Source organism: Pseudophryne corroboree, chromosome 4, assembly GCF_028390025.1.
Source record: "Pseudophryne corroboree isolate aPseCor3 chromosome 4, aPseCor3.hap2, whole genome shotgun sequence".
Taxonomy (NCBI): Eukaryota; Metazoa; Chordata; class Amphibia; order Anura; family Myobatrachidae; genus Pseudophryne; species Pseudophryne corroboree.
In genome coordinates, this window is record NC_086447.1 from 708,749,520 (window position 1) to 708,758,298 (window position 8,779).

Below are 8,779 nucleotides of genomic sequence, written 5' to 3' on the forward strand. Positions count from 1 at the left end.
TGGGATCCCAACAGCTGGCAATATGAATGCCTACTGTTTCTATAGCAGCTGTTTAAAAGTGAGGGTAGTCTCATTGGGAGGTGCACATGAATAAATGTCCTGCAAAGTGCAATGGTGCAATACTAAAGCCTGTTCCTATTAGAGCCTCCTTTTGGTAACCCAGAGCAAATACATATGGTGTTGCAATGCTAATGTCAGTATATGCAAATCACTTTGGCTGTATACAGTATAGTTACCAACTCAAAGTCCAGTAAGTGGGGATCTTTATTAGTGGAGATAAATCACACAGAATAATTGGATCCCTAATGATGGGGAGCTGTTAAAGTTGTCAAAAATGAGGTAGCATGAGCAATAATTGCAACCTGTGTGCCATCCAGTAAAGGGTCCAGGCAATAAGAAGTTCAGTAACAGTCCCAGAAATGTGGGGAACAAGTGAAGGCACTGCACTTAACACATTTTGCTGTGTGTTCCACAGCTTTGTCAAAGGTCAGCTTTAAGAGAAAAAGGCTTTAATATTGTACCATTGCACTTTGCTGGACATTTATTCATGTGCAGCTCTCAGTTCTAGAGGATCAGTGGCTGCACTTGAAACTGACATTTTGTTATATTTCCATATTATTTGTCAGTTTTAATGTAATCTGTTTATTTTATGTTCTTTTTTTATTAAATATGATGAATTTGTAATCCATTCCAACTCATTTATAGGGATGCATTTACTAAGATGGGAGTTCTATTTAAGATGGGATGTTGCCCATAGCAACCAATCAGATTCCAGGTATTATCTTCTGGAAGGTACTAGATAAATGAGAAGTATAATCTGATTGGTTGCTATGGGCCACATCCCATCTTAAATAGAACTCCCATCTTAGTAAATTTACCCCATAGTATTGTATTTCAGTAGCAAGAGCACTGTTTCTTTTCTCATGTAAGTAGTTGCATGCATGCCTCATATTGTATCAATGGAGACAGTGTAAAATAGGCATTTCTGGTTGCAAACTGGGTGGCAAGTATCAAGACAAATGGAACAGCTATTTCTGATAGAAGCAGTGGCAGCTGCAGCCCGTGAGTTGCAGTGCCCCCCACACTGCATGGGGGGGGACCACATATTAACATACATTCAATGTTGTATGTAATGTTGTATGTAATATACGTGCTGCAGGGCAGGTGCAGGGCAAAGCTTCAGCCTAATGCCACCTAACCTGCAAACCCTCCCCGACCACCACCACCCCCACCTCCCATAGGGAAGAAGGGGAGAAGCAGATGGCCAGTAGGTGGGCAGGGGTTAATTGCATCATTACATGTATACAGAGAAAAAGGACAACATTCAAGGACTTTTAAAGTGAAAAAGTATATTGCAAAGTCACAAAATTTTGTGACTTGTACACAATATACTTTCAATTTCAAATCCTTGCGTGTTGCGTGATGACCACTCATTCTGCCTATGTATACACACTAGCTAGCATGTTAGGAATTGTATAGAACACTGGGGCCAATTTCACATTATTGCTAAGTGCTGGTATGATCTGTACTGTCTGAGTTCCTGCAGAAACCCCTATGGGCTGCTAACCGTTGCTTACCTGAAAGTAGTTTTCTTGTTTTCCCCTGTAATTGCCATAGTTCCTCTTACAGCCAGCAGAAGCATTACAGCGACGCTGCTGGGTGCAGATATGTAGTTAGGTATTGCTTGCTGTTGGAGAGCCGGGATCCAGGGGCCTGGAGGAGGTGCATCAGGGCTATGAGGAATGGGCGTGGGGGTGCCCCTCGGGAGCCATAGGTCACCTATGTGACTTCACATTACTTGGGGCGGTATTTACTATAAGCAATCGCCGCCTCTCGCCGCCTACCGCAGCGATACTAATCGCATATGTACTAACATATGCGATTAGTATCGCAATGCGGTATAGGAGGCCCCCCGCGATGATGTCTGCCGGGGTCTGCGGGGGTCGGCGGGGGTCAGCGGGGGTCTCCGTCACCTCCCAGACTCGGGAGGTGACGTGGGCAGGAAGTCCCCGGGCTCCTCCTCCTCCCCCCTGCAGCCGGAAGGAGACAAGGCTGTGATGCGGGGGAGAAGGAGGAGGGGGGCCGCACCAGCAGGCAGCAGCAGCTCAGGTATGCCGGGGGGGAAGGTGGGGGTCGTCGTGAGCGGGGCGGCGGTGGGATGCGGCGTGGGGCGGCGGCGGCGGTAAGAATCCCATAGGCTTCTATAGGGTATCGCCATAAAAAGATGGCGATACCCTATGAGGCGAAAACTAGAGATGAGCGCCTGAAATTTTTCGGGTTTTGTGTTTTGGTTTTGGGTTCGGTTCCGCGGCCGTGTTTTGGGTTCGAACGCGTTTTGGCAAAACCTCACCGAATTATTTTTGTCGGATTCGGGTGTGTTTTGGATTCGGGTGTTTTTTTCCAAAAACACTAAAAAACAGCTTAAATCATAGAATTTGGGGGTCATTTTGATCCCAAAGTATTATTAACCTCAAAAACCATAATTTACACTCATTTTCAGTCTATTCTGAATACCTCACACCTCACAATATTATTTTTAGTCCTAAAATTTGCACCGAGGTCGCTGTGTGAGTAAGATAAGCGACCCTAGTGGCCGACACAAACACCGGGCCCATCTAGGAGTGGCACTGCAGTGTCACGCAGGATGTCCCTTCCAAAAAACCCTCCCCAAACAGCACATGACGCAAAGAAAAAAAGAGGCGCAATGAGGTAGCTGTGTGAGTAAGATTAGCGACCCTAGTGGCCGACACAAACACCGGGCCCATCTAGGAGAGGCACTGCAGTGTCACGCAGGATGTCCCTTCCAAAAAACCCTCCCCAAACAGCACATGACGCAAAGAAAAAAAGAGGCTTTTTACTGATATTTGGTGTTTTGGATTTGACATGCTCTGTACTATGACATTGGGCATCGGCCTTGGCAGACGACGTTGCTGGCATTTCATCGTCTCGGCCATGACTAGTGGCAGCAGCTTCAGCACGAGGTGGAAGTGGATCTTGATCTTTCCCTAATTTTGGAACCTCAACTTTTTTGTTCTCCATATTTTATAGGCAGAACTAAAAGGCACCTCAGGTAAACAATGGAGATGGATGGATTGGATACTAGTATACAATTATGGACGGACTGCCACGGTTAGGTGGTATAAAAAAACCACGGCTAGGTGGTATATATTGTAATACAATTATGGATGGACGGACTGCCTGCCGAGTGCCGACACAGAGGTAGCCACAGCCGTGAACTACCGCACTGTACACTGGTTGATAAAGAGATAGTAGTATACTCGTAACAACTAGTATGACTGACTATGACGGTATAAAGAATGAAAAAAAAACCACGGTTAGGTGGTATATATTGCAATACAATTATGGATGGACGGACTGCCTGCCGAGTTCCGACACAGAGGTAGCCACAGCCGTGAACTACCGCACTGTACACTGGTTGATAAAGAGATAGTAGTATACTCGTAACAACTAGTATGACTGACTATGACGGTATAAAGAATGAAAAAAAAACCACGGTTAGGTGGTATATATTATAATACAATTATGGATGGACGGACTGCCTGCCAACTGCCGACACAGAGGTAGCCACAGCCGTGAACTACCGCACTGTACACTGGTTGATAAAGAGATAGTAGTATACTCGTAACAACTAGTATGACACTATGACGGTATAAAGAATGAAAAAAAAACCACGGTTAGGTGGTATATATTATAATACAATTATGGATGGACGGACTGCCTGCCGACTGCCGACACAGAGGTAGCCACAGCCGTGAACTACCGCACTGTACACTGGTTGATAAAGAGATAGTAGTATACTCGTAACAACAACTAGTATGACACTATGACGGTATAAAGAATGAAAAAAAAACCACGGTTAGGTGGTATATATTATAATAATACAATTATGGATGGACGGACTGCCTGCCGACTGCCGACACAGAGGTAGCCACAGCCGTGAACTACCGCACTGTACACTGGTTGATAAAGAGATAGTAGTATACTCGTAACAACTAGTATGACTATGACGACGGTATAAAGAAAGAAAAAAAAATACCACGGTTAGGTGGTATATAATTATACAATTATGGATGGACGGACTGCCTGCCGAGTGCCGACTGCCGACACAGAGGTAGCCACAGCCGTGAACTACCGCACTGTACTGTGTCTGCTGCTAATATAGACTGGTTGATAAAGAGATAGTATACAACAATATACTACTATACTGGTGGTCAGGCACTGGTCACCACTAGTCACACTGGCAGTGGCACTCCGGCAGCAAAAGTGTGCACTGTTTAATTTTAAATTAATATAATATTATGTACTCCTGGCTCCTGCTATAACAACCTGCAGTGCTCCCCAGTCTCCCCCACAATTATTATAAGCTTTTATACATTGATGTGCAGCACACTGGGCTGAGCTGAGTGCACACAGACTGAGTCACACTGTGTGACTGCTGTGTATCGTTTTTTTCAGGCAGAGAACGGATATAGCAGAGAACGGATATATTAAATAAAAGTTAACTTAATAACAACTGCACTGGTCACTGTGGTAAACTCTGTCTGCACAATCTCTCTCTCTCTCTCTTCTAATCTATTCTAATGGAGAGGACGCCAGCCACGTCCTCTCCCTATCAATCTCAATGCACGTGTGAAAATGGCGGCGACGCGCGGCTCCTTATATAGAATCCGAGTCTCGCGAGAATCCGACAGCGTCATGATGACGTTCGGGCGCGCTCGGGTTAACCGAGCAAGGCGGGAAGATCCGAGTCGCTCGGACCCGTGAAAAAAAAAGTGAAGTTCGTGCGGGTTCGGATTCAAAGAAACCGAACCCGCTCATCTCTAGCGAAAACGCGGCGGTCGGGAGTTAGTACATATGAAAATGCGGTAAGACGGGGGTTTTACCGCATTTTCCCTTTAGTAAATCCCGCCCTTGATGTAAAACATGTCAGCATGGAGGAAGCGATGAAACACTATGTGCCTGGTAGCGGTGGCTGCACCAGATTAGACCTGCAGCAGAAGCCAGCTGGAGGAGGCTACATACAGACACATCATTCAATTTATTGCTAGATGAATTCAGTGCCGGCACCCCTAGGCAGCCTCCAAAAGCTGTCTAATGGTAGAGCCTGCCCTGATGTGCTGGCTGCCTTAGCTTGGGGGTAGACAAGGCATGAGTTTCACAGCCACTGTACCCAGGACACAGCAGTATTCGGCTGCACTTCTCCTTTTAAGCCCATGCCCAGACCACCCGTTGGTTAGTTTCATAGGAGTCTGAGGGTGGGCACAGAAGGAGAAGTGAAGCCCAATGGTGCTGCATCCCGGATGCAGTGGCTGTGAACCTCCGCATATAAAGCATATAAAAAGGACTACAGCACTGCAGCCATAGGGAAAAGCGACCACAGAAGCATGTAACTCCAAATCAGCTAATACAAAGCTGGTTACACATTTGTCCAACACTCAGGAGATTAGACTCCAGGTAGACTGTTTATACAATCCTATTGCAGACCTGCTCCTAGATTCTGCATCTAGGGGGTCATTCCAACCTGATCGCTCGCTGCAGTTTCTCACAGCACAGCAATTGGGTCGGAACTGCACATGCACCAGCGCCGCAGTGCGCCGGCGCATGCCATCCATCATTGCCTAGCAATCGCCTCTGAGGCAGAGGCGGTCGCTGGGCGGGAGGGGGCTGGACGGCGGCGTTAAGCCGCCATTAAGGGGGTGTGGTCTGGCCAACGCAGTCGTGGCTGGACTGTTGTGGGGGGGGGGGCCGTGGCAGCTGCGTGACGTCACATGCAGCCGCTGCAGGCCGGGGAGCGACGAGTAGCTCCCGGCCAGCATGCTAAAGCTGTGCTGGTCGGGAGCTACTCTTGAAGTGCAAAGGCATCGCCACTGTGCGATGCCTTTGCACTTCTGTGGGGGGGCTGGCACTGACATGTGGGGCGGACTGGCCCTGTGCTGGACGTCCCCCCACATGTCAGTGTAAATTATCGTAGCTGTGCTAAATTTAGCACAGCTACGATCAACTCTGAATGACCCCCCTAATCCATTTGTACACACTCCAATCTGCATCTGCTGAAAAAATCTGCTGAAAGAGTACATTTAGCTTAGGGGAAAGCAGAATTTAATAATGTTAATGTGGTGGGGGAAAGGGAGGTATATACAGTATTAATGACAATGTTGAAGGGGGATTTAAAAATCATTGAGACTAAGAGATTGAGACAGAAAATTTTATAATTTAAGTTTGTTTCACATGATGTCCCTAACAAATCAATATGCAGTCCTGAGCCGTATGTTGGAATGAAAATTAGGGGGGAATACCAGCAAAGAGGAACACAGGGGGTAATTCCAAGTTGATTGCAGCAGGAAATTTTTTAGCAGTTGGGCAAAACCATGTACACTGCAGGGGGGCAGATATAACATTTGCAGAGAGAGTTAAATTTGGGTGGGTTATTTTGCTTCTGTGCAGGGTAAATACTGGCTGCTTTATTTTTACACTGCAATTTAGATTTCAGTTTGAATACACCCCACCCAAATCTAACTCTCTCTGCACATGTTATATTTGTCCCACCTGCAGTGCACATGGTTTTGCCCAATTGCTAACAAAATTGCTGCTGCGATCAACTCAGAATTAGGCCCCCAGTGCGGAGTCCCCCTGCAAACACATTAACCATCCCCAAACTAGTCAGCCCAGGCCTGGAATTCCCATATAGAGGGGACCCCAAAAAATAACATGGGGTCACCCCTCCCGAGCAACAATCAGCCCTGCACTCCTGGTTTCTGGGGGTGCTCGGTTCATGGTATGTTACTACTGTTTTTTACATGCAGCCCACAGGTTATATGACATGCTTGGAGAACCACTTTTGCCATCATTGCTGGATATTAAGGGGCTGCTGGTACTTGTAGTTCACCTGTAATGAAAATTTTAAAAGAAAGACAAGACACCTAATGTTGCAATAATTAATTATACAGCACCTTCACCATCTTTTGCATGTCCATTGCCTCCCTAGGACTTACAGCATCTTCTTTCAACTTGTGGGAGGTGGTCTTTAAGGTGTTTGTGAGGGCCGCAGCTTCCCCAGAATTTATTGCATCTTCTGCCTTCAGGAGCTCTTGCTTGCTCCTTCCCTGCCATCGCTGTCTCGTGCTGGAAATATTAACTGGCACAAGGGGGCGGGCCAATGACAAAGCTCACAGTGCCACCTCGAACTTAAAAAATGGAGGCCCTAGTGAGACAATGATTTTTTAAACTGGACACTACCCATAGGGCAGCGTTAAAAACCATAGCTGCCCTATGCCCACTGCCAAACTCTGCACTAATGACAGACAGGGACTGGATCCCTGAGGATCCAGGCCATGCCGCCATTCTTAGACAAAGTGAAGGAGAGAAAGAAGACTCTTTTTTGAGCTTACTCTTATAAATAGACAGAAAAAGACTAAAATGTGAGAAAGATTAATTAAAAAGTATTATATTTAGTCAATTATTAAAAGATTAAACATTTGATGTATTCAGGACAAACATGTAAACAAATAAACAATATACATGAAGGTTAAAATCTCAACATAGGTGGTCTCTTTAAAGTGTTAAGGATGCATCCATTATTCTGAGGTCCAGAAGTTATAATATTACTTAGTCAAGACCCACACTGGGTTGATATCCTAGGGACACACGGGTATGCTTTAAGAATAGTGTGTGAAATTTGAATATTGGAGGTCATTCCGAGTTGATCGCTCGCTAGCAACTTTTTGCAGCGCTGGGATCAGGTCAAAAGTTGGCAAAACTGCGCATGCGTATGCACCGCAATTCACTGTCGCGTCGTACGGGTACAAAGTTGATCGATGCTGGGCGATGGATTTAACAAATAATCCATTCGCACAGCCGATCGCAAGAAGATTGACAGGAAGAAGGCATTTATGGGTGTCAATTGACCATTTTCTGGGAGTATTTGGAAAAACGCAGGCGTGTCCAAGCGTTTGCAGGGCGGGTGTCTGACGTCAATTCCGGGACCGGACAGGCTGAAGTGATCGCAAGGGTTGGGTAAGTTCAGACCTACTCAGAAACTGCACAAACTGTTTTTGTAGTGCTTGGCTGCAAAAGCGTTTGCTCACTTGCATAGCTAAAATACACTCCCCTGTGGGCGGCGACTATGCGTTTGCACGGATGAAAAAAGTTGCTAGCGAGCGATAAACTCGGAATGACCCCCTTTGTTCCTAGAATTGAACAGAGAATCATTCACTGAGTTAGCTACAAAAAAATTGACACCTTAATGCATATTACATTGACATCGCAGTACAAAGCTTGCCACTAAAAGAACTAAGAAGAATGAAAGAATTATGCGGTACATGAATGTACAGAAACGTTTGGTGAATCTGCTGTCAGTGTTAGGCACAGAGTATGCCAATCACTCCAGAATCTACTAAACTGGGTCTTCCTAGGAGGTCTCCCATCCAAGTACTGACCAAGCCCAACACTGATTAGCTTCCAAGATCGGTTGGATTTGGGTGTTTACAGTGTGGCATGATATTAGAAAGAGGGATACACTTTCTACTCTGTCTTTTTCTGACTGTTTCTAAGAGTGAGCTCAAAAAAGAGTCCTCTTTCTCTCCTTTGCTTTGTCTAGTATAACACTGACTACTCAGGGTGCACCACCATTATAACCTAATTGGGAATTTTCCCCATTAATTTTGGTCTCCTTATACTTATTAGTATAACACATTGATCAGTGCGGTATTCCCTAGTTTTTCAACATTCTGCCATTCCTGCCAGTTCCTGCCACATTGGC

The 8,779-nt window shown here is 45.8% G+C and overlaps 1 pseudogene; it reads right to left on the reverse strand.

Annotated features, from left to right (window-relative positions):
• Positions 1-8,407: 8,407 nt before the first annotated feature.
• Positions 8,408-8,526, reverse strand: LOC134913786 (5S ribosomal RNA; annotated as a pseudogene).
• Positions 8,527-8,779: the final 253 nt, after the last annotated feature.